At 37.2% G+C, this 17,464-nt stretch overlaps 1 protein-coding gene across 7 annotated transcripts in view; it reads left to right on the top strand.

Annotated features, from left to right (window-relative positions):
• LOC150104962 (putative cytochrome P450 12a5, mitochondrial) overlaps window positions 1–17,464 on the top strand; it is a 211,492-nt gene that overhangs the window by 141,368 nt on the left and 52,660 nt on the right. The gene's annotated exons all lie outside the window — the stretch shown is intronic.

The following is a 17,464-nucleotide window of genomic DNA, read 5'->3' as shown; positions in this document are numbered from 1 at the left end:
AGACTATTTTGTTGTTGTTTTTTTAATTCTGAGCAGTTACTATGAAACAGTTAACTTTCTTTATTTAATAAATTTAACAGGGAAAATTAAACAGCATGGGTTTGTTAAAAAGTATTCTTGCTTTAGTAAAATGGTTATATTTTACAGGGGCAAATTCTCCATGCTTGCTGTGCAAGCTCATTAATTGAGAAAGAAGTAATATTTATTTGTTAATAAATGCATGCATTTATAAACATTCCATTTAGGCTTTTATTTTTGTAGACAGAAGACGTCTTAAGCTTGCATGGCAATAATTGAGCTTTGCATTGTGTATCAAAGCTTGTTGCTTGCTCGTCTAGTCAAAGCTACCTTGACTTGCTTGGTTGTAGAAGCTTCCAGGTCCTCGCAGCAGCACTGTGATTTTATGCACGTGCATAGCCATTTCACACCGTCTCACTCTGTTGCTTAAACATAGGCCATACACAGTCAACGTAGCTCTAGCCAGTGAGCTTCAGTCAGCCTTTACAAGTGTGCGTGTTGCTTGGGAAAATTAAGTTACAACCAACTTTTTATGACGATATGTTATTGAGTCATAAAGAAGAACCGCAGGGTAGAATTTGTATTCAAGTAGCTAAATTGAAAAAGACAGAATATCATTTGTAAAATAAATGTTGTATTTGTATGATTAAATGTATATAAATTTCTAAATATATAGTTTTAAATGGTCAGTAATTCATTATTCTGCTAATTAGACTTCAATCTCACCTCTCACTCCCTGAATTCGCCCCTGATATTTTATTAGAGGATGATAGCTGTGTTGGAAAGACGATGGGATGTGCAATATACAGCAATACTCAGTATTCAATATGGCAAAAGTATTTGCTGTAATACTGCATGACAATTACTATTGTCATTGAGGAAGAATGGAATGGATAAAAATTTGATACCTTGCATGCAGATTGTTTGAATGATAAATACTAGCAAGTTGTGTATGGAAGAGATGTCTCCTAGGCAAAGGATGACAAGAAGTTTGTAACTTATTTATATATTGATGAGATTGATGATATTTTTGCTTGGAAAGTGGTAGTTAAGTATAGGAATGCATTGTAGTGAGTGCAGAAACAGTAAACAAATTTATGGAATTTTAATAAGCATTGTGTTTGACAGTGATGACCTCTCAAATGCATGTAACTCTATGAAGGTATAGTAATAATTCTGATGTAATGTTGCTGCAAGAAGATTTGAACAGGCTTATGGAGTAGAGAAATGGGGATACTGGTTTAATGTTGCCAAGTATTAGATTATGCACATTGGCCAGATGAGGTAAAATGAGCACATTTTCACTAATATAAAATGAATTATATTGGTGAAAATGTGCTCTGCAGAATGAAAGAGGGAAGAGATTTAAGGATGCTAATGATAGGGAGTGGAAATCCGGGGGACAGACTGCAAAATTTGCAAAAGTCACTCAGAGACTTGCTGCCGTAATGAAAATAATATTATCAAGTAAGGGTAAGCCATTGTAATGACTAACACTGATCAACATGCATGCTCAGATCTGATCACCTGGACATCTGAGAGATAATGAAACCTTAGAGAAATGCCAAGATTTGATTGAGACTTACATGTTAGTAAGAGGAACTTATCAGATAAATGTTAGAGAGATATTTCTCCGGGTAGTAAATAGTAGGAGAACATTACTTCATCCCCAACAGTTGCATAAGGATATGAAATTATAAAATAAGTTGATTAGATTAAATTAGATTTTGTTAAGGCTTTTGACAGAATACAGCATGGTAGACTTGCATAAATTGGAGAAAATGGGTTCAGGTTATGCAATATTAGCATGGATAAGAGGATGGCTGATTGACAGATATCAAAAAGTAGTATATGGGGATCTGGGTCTGCAAGGTTTTAAGGTAACAAGTGGTCTACAACAAGGATCAGTACTTGGTCCACTGTTATTCAATCTGTACATTAATGATATTGGGAAGGATTTGACAAGAGACATACAGCTATTTGCTGATGATGCAAAGATAGGTAGGGTAATCAGGAATGTTGCTGATATGCAGTACTTGCAGAATTATTTGAATGGGCTGGAATTGTGAGCATGGGAAAATGGGTGGCAGTTCAATGTGAGTAAATGTAAAGTCTTTCACTTCGGCATGATTAGATATCCAATGTCGTATTATATTGGTAGGATTAGGCTAGAAGAAACTGATGAGGGTAGGGATCTTGGTGTGTTAATAGATAGGAAGTTGAAGTTCATGGCTATGTGGCTAAGATTGCAAATACAACTGAAAATATAATTGCAATGCTGAAACGAACGTTCACATATTAAGATAAGGATGTTATTTTGCCTCTTTACAAGGCCTTGATAAGACCTCACTTGAACTGTTGTGAGTAGGTCTGGTCTCCTGGTTTCCGTTGTGATTCTGATATATTGGAGAGAGAGAGTACAAAGGAGAGTGGTATCAGGATTGTGGAATACTGATTATGAAGACAGATTGAGAATTTGTAGACTGCAGACACTAGCAAACAGGAGAAAGAGGGTTGTATGATTGAGACTTACAAGCTTCTAAAACAGTCACAGGTTTTCAATTGATGGAATTTTTCACTTTATGGAGGGTGGAGAAAAGACGAGAGGGCATCCTTGGAAGCTGAGAATGAAGGCTGCCAAGAAGGGTGTGAGGGCTAGATTTTTCTCTCAGAATGTGGTACGTGATTGAAATGGATTGCCATTGGATGTTATGAGTGCAAGCAGTGTGAATGAATTCAAGAATAAGTATGATAGCTGGAGTGTGTGTGTGTGTATGTGTAGTATGTGGCCTCCCTCGATGAGTCTGACTCCATGGAGGTCTCTCGTAATAATAATAATAATCATAATAATCATGCAACAATACAGATTACCAGAATGGGTGGTAATGTGCCAGTGCTGAATGTGTTTGAAGCAGGGATGATGAGCATTTGAAGAACACTCTATATATATGAAAGACTTCCCGATGAGCCCTGTGACTTTGTGGTGGTCTATAATAATGCTAATTTAAAAGATTAATTTAAGAAATATAAAAGGGTTGTTATTACAATTTTTACCCAAATATTTATTCATCACTTAGAAAACAAAGAATGTTTTCTTTGTTATATTACACAACTCTCTAGTTTGATTATTCAGAAAACTATAATTTCGAGGAGAAAAAATGAAGAAAAGTATAAATAATTAAAAATATTTTAAATTAGTTATTAAAAAGTTGTTCATATTAATTACAGAATATATATGTAATATATTTTAATTTATCAGTCGAAGAATAAAGCTTCTTAAATACTTCATCTCCAGAAGTTGTATAAGGATCTGAAATTATAAGGGGGGGGGGGGGTTCTGCCTAGAGAGCAGTGCACATCATACAGTGACGCAGATTACCAGAATGGCTGACGAATGTGTTTACCTTATCTGTTCTCGTAAGGTTCATTCCACAGACCTGCTACCATCTTGATCACTTGCCTCTGGATCCTCTCCACCTCCTCCTCATCACCAAGAAACCTGGCACCCAGATCTGTGCTCAGTAATCAAAATGGGATCTTATTAAGGCTTGAAAAAGAGGAACAATAACCTGCTTGCCTCTGCTCATCAAAGTATTCTTTAGTAACCAAGTAATCTGATGAACTGCTTTAGCCACTTTTGCTAAGTGCCCCCTAAACTCGAACTTCCTATCCACTAACATGCCCAAGTCTCTAACTTCATCAATTTCCTGGAGTATGTGGTATACAGCTGGTAATCTTTTCATCCCAAAATGCATAACCTTACACTTTGCCCAGTCTGCCAATCTATCCAAATCATTCTGCAAAATTTTAACATAATCTCTATTAACTATTGCTCTACCCAACTTTGCATCATTGGCAAATAACTGAACAGTTCCTTTCAGATCCTTTCCTATATTGTTAATGTACAAATTAAACAGTAGCAGTCCTAGAACAAAACCTTACAGCACACCAAATGTGCCCTTCCCCCTTTCCAATCTGTATCACCATAGTTGAAGCACCTCATAATAATTGCTCAGCCTGCACTCATTGTGCTAATCTGTTGATGAATGTTACCCCCATCTTCTTCTTCTGGACCTCCAGATCTATAGCAGCAACCAACAATATATTTTGTCCTATTGGTCACTATCTCACACCAGACAGCCTCAAATGAACAATTTCCAGCAGATCTATGATCTTCCATAACTTCTATTTTTGTTGGTTAAAGTTCTTCAGCTATCATTAATAATACCCCTCCTCCTGCCCTATTTCCTCCATCTTCTCTGAAAATACAATATCCATTACATTCTATCCCTGTAACTACCTCATTCTTTGAAAACCAGGTCTCGCTGCAAATATTTTTGTCCAAGTTAAGCTGACCAATGCCAAAAAAAAACTCTTCTCCTTTATTTTTGATACTTTGGGCATTCATGGACATACATTTCAGCATCCCCTTGGGTCTAGTTACCTTTCATAATGTCATTACCAGCCCAATTCAGATTTGAAATCTGGGAAATTGCAATCATTCCTGTACTCATATTTATCTATCCCAGGGATGGCTAGACACATGCTTGATTGCTTCCCCCCCCCCCCAATATCTCTTGTTTCCCTGGTTTTGCACTTTCAAACTCTGAACAATACCTAACTCCAAAAACATTTAAGTGCTGTCTATCAAGCATATACAGGTCTTATGTCCATCAAATTCACTCTAAACATCTATAAACTCCACATCATTCCTCTTGCGCAATCTTCTCATTAATTCATTGCCAATCATGGTCCTTTTTCTCAATTCTGTTCTATCATACTGAGGCAGTAGACTCAGAATCCAATTTTTACTTTCTTACTCTTCATTTTTGCTTCTTCTAACAACCCTTTCATATCTACTATCATTGCATATTTCACTAGTATGGATAGCAAAATTAAAAAGATCATTCATCTCAGGGAGGGGAGGCATTTTTCATCAAATTTAATGTGTCGGAAAGGGGAATATTTGTGAATATGGAGGTGACATCAAAGCAGCTCACCATTGATATCATTATTATTTAAAACTTAATTCTGGATTAAAGATTTGAAATATGTGGAATTTTTTTATATAAGAAGAAGTGTGGCCAGCAGAATTAAATATTTAACTAAGTGTTTAGTTAATTTAAAGGAGAGGGAGTCAGTAGCATCTACTATGGGACAGAAAGGGTAATTGGGTTTATGAATTTTTTATTTATTTTTTTTTTGGCAATCCATATATCTGGGAATAGGAACTAAAAGATTGAGTTTTTTAACAACTTCAGGAGGCCAAGATGTGACATCTTTTAGAGACAATGTTGCATGCTTCACTCTATATGACACGATTTCTAAATTAGAAACTTTGCCAAGGCACTACTGCAAAGTTGTGACCAAGGCTAAGCACACTAATGCCTGTTTTGTCAAGTCTTTTTGATGACAATTTAATGATAACTTGTAAAAGCTGAGAACTATGAAGATTATTAAATTTTTTAATATGTTTACCTTTTATCTTATGAAATTATTTATGGGCATAGTTCTCAAAATATCAAACAGAATACTTCATAGCTGTGGGGTTGAGAATAGAGAAGAATTCAACTTGAAGAGAGTTAATGGCTGTATTAATAGTAGATAATTTAAGGAAGGCCCAGGATAAACTTGGCTTCGACTTACCATACTGTTTAGTTTTGTATGCTCTATCATCTCCATGAAGGATTAATAAATGAGTATTTAGGCTTAGGTGCTAGTTTACACTTATGATACAGTTTAATGGAATAATTACAGCACAAAGAGAAATAATTAATCCAGATTGGACATGGATGTTTGTGATTGTCTGTGAAAATACTAGTGGTGGTGGTTGACGGTAGATGGCATTGGTGTAGTTATGGTTGGTTGTAGATGATGGATTGAGTGGTGGAGACAGAGAGCTGTAGAGTAGGCACCCTCCCTCGATAAGTCCTTGGACTGCTTGGAGGGATCACGTAATAATAATAATAAATTGACTTCTATGTTTCAGCACTTAAGGATTCTTCAGCAGACCACAGGGTTCCGATCCCTTATATTTCTGGTATCTCTGAACCTATTGGTAGAATTTTGAAGAAGTATCACCTTGTTCCCACATATTTTCCTATCAATAAAATTTCTCATCAACTTTAGCTGTTTACTAGATCCCTTGTGAATGTAATTTGATATACTTTGGGCAAACAGGTCATTCTGTGGAAAAAAGAATTAATGAACACCAATACTATATTGAATATGTGAAACTTCAGAAGTCTGGTCTGGTACAGCACAGTATTTCTGTGGATTATTATTATTATTATTACGGGCAACTCCAGGGAGTCCTTAGACTCATCGAGGGAGGCCCTAAACATCATGTCCACATAACTATACAACATTCTCACAGTATCTATCATACCTTGCCTTAAACTCATTCACTGTCATAGCACCTACAATAGCCTCTGACAGCTTATTCCACTCATTTACCACTCTTAAAGTAAAGAACCCCAGCTCTAACACCCTTGCTAACCACACTCTTGCCCAGCTTCCATATGTGTCCCCCTAGTTCTCCTACAACCAGTCCTGAATATCAAAAATATCCTCTGAATTAATCCTGTAGAAACCTTTTAGCAATTTGAATGTCTCAATCATATCTCCCCTTTTCCGCCTATTAACTAATTTCTGCAACCTACAAATCTTCAACCTGTTCTCATAAGGTTCATTCCATAGACTTGCTATCATCTTGGTCACTCGCCTCTGGATCCTCTCCACCTCCTCCCCATCAAGAAGAAACCCTGGCGCCCATATCTGGGCACAATAGTCTAGACGGGGTCTTATCAAGGCTTGATATAGAGAACAATAACTTGTTTGTCTCTATTTGTTAAAGTATTTTTCAGCAACCAAGTGATTTGATGAGCCGATTTAGCCACTTTTGCAATGTGACCCTAAACTTCATCTCCCTATCCACCAACACTCCCAAGTCCCTGGCCTAATCAATCTCCTGGAGTACAGTTCCACCAATGTGGTATACTGCTGCTAATCTTTTCACCCCAAAATGCATAACCTTACATTTTGTCACATTAAATTGACATCCATTTTCCTTAGCCCAGAATTCCAATCTATCCAAGTCGTCCTGCAAGATTTTGACATCTTCTGCATTCACTATTGCCCTACCCAACTTTGCAGCGAACAAATGAACTGTTCCTCTTAGATCCTTCCCTATATCGTTAATGAACAAATTAAACAGTAGTGGTCCAAGAACCCTGTGGCACACCATTAGTCACAGGCCGTCTTTTGGACTCTACTCCTGAATAAACTACTCTCTGATATCTCTCCATCAACACACCCACCTATCCATCTCACCAACCCTATATCCATTCCCATATGTTGTAGTTTACAGATTAGAATCCCATGTGGTATCCTGTCAAATGTCTTAGCCAGGTCCAGCAGTATCACTGTAAACCCATTACCCTTATCCAGTTCAGCCATCACTGTGTTTTAAAACTTGAGCAAGTTACTTAGGCATGATCTACCCTTCATAAAGCCATGCTGTCCCCCATACAGTATCTCATTTTCATCAATCCATTCCTGTATTTTTCCCTTGACGACTTTCTCCAAGACCTTGACAATGACTCCTGATATGCTGATCGGTCGGTAATTTGCAAGAGTAGTCTTGGATCCTCCTTTATGCAGTGGAACTATTTTCCCCTCTTTCCACACCTTCGGGACTAAACCAGACCTGAGACTCAGATTAAACAACATGGTCAAGGGCACTAATAATTCTTTAGCCACTTCACGTAAGACCCATGCTGGTATATCATCCAATCCCACAGATGTATTCACATTAAGATTCTGTAATAGACTATTCACCTCCACTTCATTCATCACAATTCCCCTATAAACTAATGGTTCCTTCATTTTTCCAATGTCACCACCTGGATGATATACTCTTGCAAAGTGCTCGCTCAGTAATCCCACTATATCAACTGATTCAGTGACCTCCTTACCATCGTCATTCCTTAAAATTATTCTGCCGTGTACAGTATTGTGCAAAACAGGACGCACTATTCCTATTAGACAAAAAGAACATAAATGACACATTAAATATAATAATTATGGTGAAGCTGGCCTTTCTGATCATGCCCTGAATGCCTTACACAGAATTGACTGGAAAACCACCAGCTGTCTACATCACACTAGAACATGGTATGAACGGAAATTCAAGGAAGCCTGCGAGATTATCAGCAACCACCCCATTCTGAACAACAATGATGGTTTAAAAATCCCAAACATATGGAAGGTATATATATTCAACTTTCCTCACCAAGAACAACTATAAACAGGACTGTAGAAAATCCAGTATTGTAAATCAAAAATAGGTATTGTAATACTAAAAATAGGACACCAATTGTTTCTGAAAGAAAACCATCTAAAAGAATGTTTATTCCTGTTATAAAATTTAGCTTGATGTAAAAATTTTTATTTTATTTTATTTTTATTTTTTTATTTATTTATTTTTTTTTTAATTTTTTTTTTTATTTATTTTTTTTTTCACCAGAGGTCATGCCAGTAGAATAACATGTGATCAAATCATTGTTTCTCTATCTTACAGTTAATGATGTAACTCAGCTTGTTCTGTATACTTATGTATGCTCCAGATGATGATCTTGATGTGAAGAGCGAAACGTCAGGATAATAAAAAAGTTTTTTAACACGGTTGTAAATTCCATAAAATTTTTAAAATGAATATTGAAAGAACTTTAGCTTGCATAGCTAGTTTCCTTTCATAATTTGCTTTTGCTTTTTTTACCACACTCATTACCCTTCTGGCCTGCGCTTTATACCGTTCGTGTGCCTGCAGGTCACCTTTCTCTTTAAATTCCCTCCACAGTTGTTTATTTTTTTGCAGCTCAAGCTTAATGGTGTTATTCATCCATTTAATCCCTACTTGTTTTACTATTCGGACCCTAGGTATGCAATCAGCCATAACCTCCTGTAAATGCTCCTTGACCACTTCCCATGCTTTATCAACATCCAGCCCTTGCAGTTTTACATGCCATGGCACTGATCCAAGCAATCTCCTAAGCTTATCATACTTGCCAGCACAGTAATTCCACATATACCCTGTCTTAATCAAAAATTCCACACCTTTAGCCACTTCCCAGGCCAAGACCTTATGATCACTCTCACCAATAGGTGGCAACATGGTCATATTCATTACAGTGAAATTCTCAGATGCTATTACCAAGTCAAGCACTCTCAAACGCCTAGTATTTTCAATTACATGCTGTCTCAGATAGTTATCCCTTAATAATTGAATAAAATCCATTTCCTTCCTCACATGTGTCCTCTCCTCCTTCCAATCAATGTTACCATAGTTGAAATCCCCCATAATAATTACCCTCCTTCCACTCATTTCATCAATTTGTTTATTCATACTATCTCAACCATCTATTCCATCACCTGGTCTATAGCACATCAGGATAGACATCATCTTCTCCATAGAAGCAATTTTAAATATGAATGCCTTTTGCAAAGAAAGTTGTGAAGCCTTTTTTATGTTGGCATAACCTTAATCAGAATGATTGTATCTCTCTCTCTCTCTCTCTCTCTTTTTTTATCTCCCTCTCAAAAATTTGGAAGATTCTCATTTTATGTAAACATCAAAAATAGTTTCATCAGAAAAGTTTCAATAGAGACATCTGACTCTTTCATCCTTTCATCTTTGTTGGCATAACCTTAATCAGAATGATTGTATCTCTCTCTCTCTCTCTCTTTATCTCCCTCTTAAAAATTTGGGAGATTCTCATTTTATGTAAACATCAAAAATAGTTTCATCAGAAAAGTTTCAATAGAGACATCAGACTCTTTCATCCTTCATCTCAACAGTCAGTACTACAGAAGGGTGGGAACAACATAAAATAATAATAATAATTGTGGACTGACTGGGGATTTTCAGTTATTTGCTGATGATGCAAAGTTGGGAAGAATTATAAGTAGCACTGCTGATGTTAATTCCCTTCAGGAAGATTTGAATATTTTTACTTGGACAAAAGAGTGGGGTTGTAGTTTTAATATCGATAAGTGAAAGGTGTTGCATTTTTGAGTGCAGAAATATAAGGGTGTGTACTATATCGATGGTGCTGTGCCACAGGAAGTGGATGAGAGTAGAGATTTGGGAGTGATGGTTGATAGTAAACTGAAGTTTAGAGGGCATATTGCTAGTGTTGCAAAGGCTGCACATCATAGTGCTGCTATGATAAGAAGTATTCTAACATGTAAGGATAAGGAAGTGGTTGTGCCAATGTATAAGGCACTGGTCAGACCACACTTGGACTATTGTGCTCAGATCTGGTCACCTGGTTTTCAATGTGATGTAGAGACATTGGAGAGGGTCCAGAGACAAGTGACTAAGACAATATTGGAACTTTTGAATTCTGGCTATGGAGAGAGGTTGAAGAAATGTGGATTGCAGAGTCTGGTGGATAGGAGGAAGAGAGGTGATATGATTGAGACATTTAAGTTAGTGAGAAGATTTTATCAGATTAATCCAGAGGGGATTATAAAAAGAGTAGGTGGTGAGAGGGGAAGAACCAGAAGGCATTCCTGAAAATTGTATAAAAGTGTGGTGAGGAGGGGTATGAGGAGCAGATTTTTTACATGGAGAATTGTCAGTGAGTGGAATGCATTACCAGAATGTATTGTTAATGCAAGGAATGGTAAAGACTTTAAGATTCTATATGATAAATATGTCGTCAGTTGAATGAACCTCCCAAGATGAGTCTGTCGACTTCATGGAGGGTGTAATAATAATAATAATAATAATAATAATACTTCCAATATTTTGGCAAAGTCAAATTGCCATTGTCATGGAACAAATAATAAGTATAAACAACTTGGATTAGTGAACAAAGGAAGGGTAATTATTATGGGTGATTTTAATTATGGTGTTATAGACTGGAATGAAGATATAGCATTTGGGAATAAGGAAAATGAATTTCTCGAGTTCTTGTGAGATAACTATCTCAGGCAGCATGTAAAGAAGGGCACATGAGGATCAAGAGTTCTAGATCTCATCCTTCCATCAGAGGATGTAATTGTTAGCGGGAGTTTCACACTTTCCTTCATAGTTGGTGAAAGTGATCATGAAGTAATCACCTGTGTTGTAGCTAGTCATATGCAGACTTTTGTGAGGAAAGGATATATGTGGAATTATAAGGCTGGTGATTATGACAAGCTTAGGAGACAGCTTGAAGCTATAACATGGAATAAGGAGTTGAGCGGTAAGGAAATAAATGCTGCATGGGAACTGACAAAGAAATACATAACAGTATCAATGTGCGAATGTATTCTGAAGGCCAAAAGGCTGAATAAGGTAAATGTAAAATGGATGAATGTAGAGCTTAAGCATGAAATCTAGAAAAAGAAAGTACTTTGGAGGAAGTACAAGATGAATAATGGTAATAATCAGTCACATGAAGAGTACTACTGCCGCGTGCTTGACATGCTTCGAAAAGAAGACTTCCAGGACACATTCTAGAAACAGATGCTGTTTCTAGAATGTGCTCCCTGTTTCTAGAATGTGCTCCCTGTCGGTGCTCCCTTATGAAGGTCGGTGCTCCCTGTGACTGCATGCAGTTACAGGGAGCACCGACCTTCATAAGTCAGTGTGCCAAAAGACATAATCCTGTGTACATCGGGGAGCTGTGCAACTGATGCTATTCTGACCACGTGCATTACCACGTCTGTGATTTCATCATGGACAGTAAGTTAGAACAAAGAGCGAACATGAAATTCTGCGTGAAACTAGGCAAATCTGCCACAGAGACGTTTGACATGATTTGGCAAGATTATGCCGATGCTGCAAAGAGTCGTTCGAGGTGTTTTGAGTGGCACGCGCGCTTCAAGAGTGGAAGAACATCACTGGAAGATGACGAGATATCAGGAAGACCTTCAACGAGCTCAACCCTCAAAAATTTCGAAACCATTCAGCAACTTGTGCATGAGGATTGTCGGAGAACACTCCACAACATTTCTGCCATTGTCGATGTGTCATACGGAACAGGTGAGGCAGGTCTGCAGCTCGACCAAGTACATGCTCATTGTCTTTTACGACATTCGCAGCATTGTGCATTGAGAATTCGTCCCCAGGGGCTAAACCATCAATAGCGAGTTCTACTGCCAGGTTTTAAGGCGTCTGAGGGAGGACATTCGGCAAAAGCAACCGGATCTGTGGTGTGTGAAAAACTGGATGCTCCATGACAACAATTCACCCTATCACCGAGCTCTCCTCACACGTGAGTTTCTCACCAGAAACAACATGATCTCACTTCCGCACCCACCCTACTTGCCAGATTTGGCTCCTTCGGACTTCGCCCTCTTCCTGAAGATGAAGATCCAGCTCAAAGGTTGCCATTTTGACACCATTTCGGAGATCCAGTGCGAATCGCAGGTGCTTGACATGCTTCAAAAAGAAGACTTACAGGACACATTCCAGAAGTGGCAGGAATGCAGGGAATGCTGTATTGCTATGCAAGGGGACCATTTTGAAGGTGATAGCGTGTAAACATTGATAAATATAGTAATTTCTCGTAAACAGAGCTAGTCTCAAAACTTTTTGATACCACCTCGTATAAAGAACAAGCTAGGAGAGAGTGACTCAGTAATGAAAACAAAGGTAGAATATGAGCAGAAATTGGCAAATCAGGCGTTTTTTTCCCAAATCAGGAGTTTTTTTAGATATGTGGCAAGTAGAAGGAAGAATGATCATGGTAACATGAAGTTAAGGGATGAAAATGGCAGAATGTAAACTACTGCAGAAGACATTGTTGAGATATTCAATTATCAATTTATAAGGGACATAGGAGGGGATGGCTTAATTGTGAGTGAGCAGGAGGTGTTTGAGGAAATAAATAAGCATGATGTCAATAAGACAATAGGATTTGATTTGATTTTTTAACGATACTTGTGACATAATGATTAAAAATATATACACGTTTGCACAAGAATAATGTTTAATTTGCCAAACATTTCGGTCTGAATATTACAGACCATCTTCAGTGGCTACATAGGAATAGTTTTAAAAACAAAGTGGAATATGAACAATTGATCATTCACACATAGAACGAGCCACATGATGTCATATTGCTAAGTATTAGAAGAGTAAACATTTTTAAAGTCATAATTAAAGATATTAATTCAGAAATTCATATAATAATCTTAAATAACATTAGACTAATATAGGAAATTTACAAAAAATAAATAAATAAATAAATAAAATAATGTGTTATCCTGATTAAACTTTCCCAAATTTTTGATATAGATATACAGTCATTACAATTCAAGTTAGGATGTTGAAGTAAGGCCTCCACGCTTTCTTTAAATAAATGTTCAAATTTGTAGCGACATCTGTGTACGAGGAGAGTCTTGGACCAAAGGATGTTGTGGCTTGTTTCTAATCCATGCTGAGCTAATCCAGATTTCTCAGGTTTGTTGTGTTGAATTGATGACTGATGCTCTTGAATTCTTTTTCCTATAGAATGTCCAGTTTGTCCAAAGTAGGAAAGATTACAATTACAAGGAACTTGATACACACAAGGTAGAGACACGGTTGAGCGTCTATCTTTAGATAAAGGAAAATGGGTGGATAATTTGTTAATAGGTGTATAAGTGACTGTTAAATCATATTTCTTCAGAATTCTTGAAATTGGTTCTGAAATCCTGGAAATGTAAGGAATTGGAACTCGATGTATTGAATCTTTGCTGTTCTGTGTTGGGTTGTAAGAATCGAAAAGATGTTGTGTACTATTTTCGGAGAAGCCATTTAGTTTCATGTGATGTTTGATGGTCAAAAGTTCTTTCTGTAATAAATGAGAAGTTGAACAGTTAGTTTTGGCTCGTCGGATTAAACATTTTATGATTCCTGTTTTTTGACAAGGATTATGAGCAGATTCTTTGAGAATAAGTAGTAGAATCAATACAATCCACTATAGGGCTAGATGAGGTCATAAGTTTGGATGTAGACACTATTGAATGACAAAAAACTCATTTTGCAAGACCTCCCCGGTTTTATGGTCTACCAAAAATACACAAGACAGATATTCCTCTTCGCCCTATTGTGGATTGTATTGATTCTCCTACTTATCGCATAGCCAAATATCTATCTAAATTATCGAAATCACACATTGGCAACTCATGCTCTTTTTTGAAAAACTCTTCTGATTTCTTAAATAAATTGAAAAACATCACTTTACAACCTACAGATCTTATTGAGAGTTTATTTTTCACTTGGTTAGACTATAATAAGTTTAGTTTAATCCTTTATCCAAGTGTGAGCAAACAAAGTTTGCGCCTGAAAGTATCTTCAGGACTGGGGTAAGGTAGTGCAACATCAGGAAACTCATTGCAAAGGTGGAGCAAGCTCTCAGTGGTCCTTTCTCAGTATCTCCCATAATGCAAAGCACATCTCCTTCCGGATATGTGTAATGCTATAAGGTTGCACACCCTTTGGCATCCCCTATAGGTTAGGATGACCTCTCATTGCTTCTGCCTTTGTATCTCCACTACTGGGCCTGGCTCCCACTGACGAGACCTCAATAAAGGTCGAAACCGATATGGGTTGTGGCCCTTGCCTTAATGCATAGCATTACACATATCTGCAAGGAGATGTGCTTTGCATTATGGGAGATACTGAGAAAGGATGATGAGATCTTTCTCCACCTTTGCAATGAGTTGCCTGGTGTTGCACTACCTCATCCCAGTCCTGAAGATACTTTCAGGCACAAACTCTGTTTGCTCACACTTGGATAAAGGATTAAACTAAACTTACTACAGATCTTATGGTTATCTTTGATATAAAATCTTTATATACGAATGTTCCTCTCAAAGAGACTTTAGAATTACTTGCTGACATCTTCCCACAAGATATTATAAAGTTATTTGATTTCGTAATGCACTCTGGATATTTCTTATGTCAAAACAAATTTTACAACCAAGTGGAAGGAACAGCCATGGGAAGTCCACTCTCTCCTGCTCTTGCCACCTTTTATTTAGAACATCTAGAAGAAGTCCTGTTCTCATCCATATTCCCTCACCCATCCTATTGGGTTAGATATATAGACAACATCTTTGCTGTATGACCTCACAAGAGACTCCTCACCTTCCTTTTTAAGCTGTATCAATTCCTTACATCCTTGTATAAAGTTTACCATGGAGATTGAAAAAGACAACAAGTTATCTTTTTTAGATGTCCTTCTCATCCGTTCACCTTCTGGTATTCTTACAACAACAGTTTACAGAAAACCAACTTTCATAGGTCGTTATATTCCCAAAGAATCTGTTCATCATCCTTGTCAAAAAACAGGAATCATAAAATGTTTAATCCGACGAGCCAAAACTAACTGTTCAACTTCTCATTTATTACAGAAAGAACTTTCGACCATCAAACATCACATGAAACTAAATGGCTTCTCCGAAAATAGTACACAACATCTTTTCGATTCTTACAACCCAACACAGAACAGCAAAGATTCAATACATCGAGTTCCAATTCCTTACATTTCCAGGATTTCAGAACCAATTTCAAGAATTCTGAAGAAATATGATTTAACAGTCACTTATACACCTATTAACAAATTATCCACCCATTTTCCTTTATCTAAAGATAGACGCTCAACCGTGTCTCTACCTTGTGTGTATCAAGTTCCTTGTAATTGTAATCTTTCCTACTTTGGACAAACTGGACATTCTATAGGAAAAAGAATTCAAGAGCATCAGTCATCAATTCAACACAACAAACCTGAGAAATCTGGATTAGCTCAGCATGGATTAGAAACAAGCCACAACATCCTTTGGTCCAAGACTCTCCTCCTACACAGATATCGCTACAAATTTGAACGTTTATTTAAAGAAAGTGTGGAGGCCTTACTCCAACGTCCTAACTTGAATCGTAATGACTGTATATCTATATCAAAAATTTGGGAAAGTTTAATCAGGATAACACATTATTTTTTTTTTATTTTTTTTTTTGTAAATTTCCTATATTAGTCTAATGTTATTTAAGATTATTATATGAATTTCTGAATTAATATCTTTAATTATGACTTTAAAAATGTTTACTCTTCTAATACTTAGCAATATGACATCATGTGGCTCGTTCTATGTGATCAATTGTTTGTATTCCACTTTGTTTTTTAAAACTATTCCTATGTAGCCACTGAAGATGGTCTGTAATATTCACACCGAAATATTTGGCAAATTAAACATTATTCTTGTGCAAACGTGATATTTCTAATAGGATTTGATGACATATCACCACTCATCTTGAGGGAATATTTCAGGGAATTGGCAGTATCATTGGCATGCCTGTTTAATGAGAGTCTTACAACAGCACAAATTCCAAGGGAGTGGAAGGAGGGTAAAATTGTTAAACTGCATAAAGGTGATGATAAGGCTGTAGCTTCAAATTATGGCCGGTCTATATATCTGAAGTTGTGGTGAAGGTCCTGGAGAGATTGGTGAGAAATAGGATACAGAAATGGGTTGATAACAGCAGTATTCTCTGTGGTTATCAGCATGGGTTTGTTAAGGGTTAGATCATGTTTCACTCTTACTTATGTACTATAACAAGGTGACAAATACATTGGACGGGTGGGGAGATGCATATACAGTGGTGTACTTAAATTTTGCAAAGGCCTTTGATAGACTGCCACACAACAAGCTCTTAAATATATTGAAACAGATGAGATTGGATAACAGGCTTCTGAGTTGGATCAGTGACTGGCTGTCGGATAGGTATCAGAAAGTTGTATATGGGGTGTGGTATCCCGAAAGAGAAAGGTCACTAGCAGTGTGCCGTAGGGATCAGTTTTGGGGGCAATGTTGTTCAATTTGTATGTTAATGATACTGGGTTGAGTTTAACTAGTGATATCCAGCTGGTTGCAGATGATGCAAAACTGGGGGAGAGCAATGCAGAGTCAAGCAGATGTTATTGCCTTACAAGAGGACTTGAATAGATTGCATGAATAGGCAGGTAAGCAGAACTATCAGTTCAATGTTGCAAAGTGTAAGGTTTTGAGATTTGGTAAGCAACGATGAGATGCAAAGTATACACTTTGCATCCCATCCCATTTGGTGGGGAAACTTTAATGGAAGTAGAGATGAGAGATCTAGAAGTGATGATGCACAAGGACCTGAAATTCAGGGGGCCACATTGCACAAGTTGTGAAGACATCACTTCGGATAATGGCAATGATGTGGAGGACCCTGATATGCAGAAATAGAGAGGTTATGATTCCATTGTATAAGGCCTTGATCAGGCCTCATATGGATTATTGTGCACAAATTTGGTCTCCGTGGTGACGAGGATATATTGGAAAGGGTCCAGAGAAGATTCACAAAGGTAGTCAGTGGTCTTTGAAATGTGGAGTAAGAGGACAGATTGAGAGAATGTAAGTTGCAGAGCCTTGTGAATAGGAG

This window comes from Typopeltis vanoorti, chromosome 7, assembly GCF_054136105.1.
Source record: "Typopeltis vanoorti isolate ZY-2024b chromosome 7, IOZ_Tvanoo_1.0, whole genome shotgun sequence".
NCBI classification, from domain to species: domain Eukaryota; kingdom Metazoa; phylum Arthropoda; class Arachnida; order Uropygi; family Thelyphonidae; genus Typopeltis; species Typopeltis vanoorti.
Note: the sequence above shows the minus strand (reverse complement) of the source record. Positions and strands in the feature narration are given on the sequence as shown.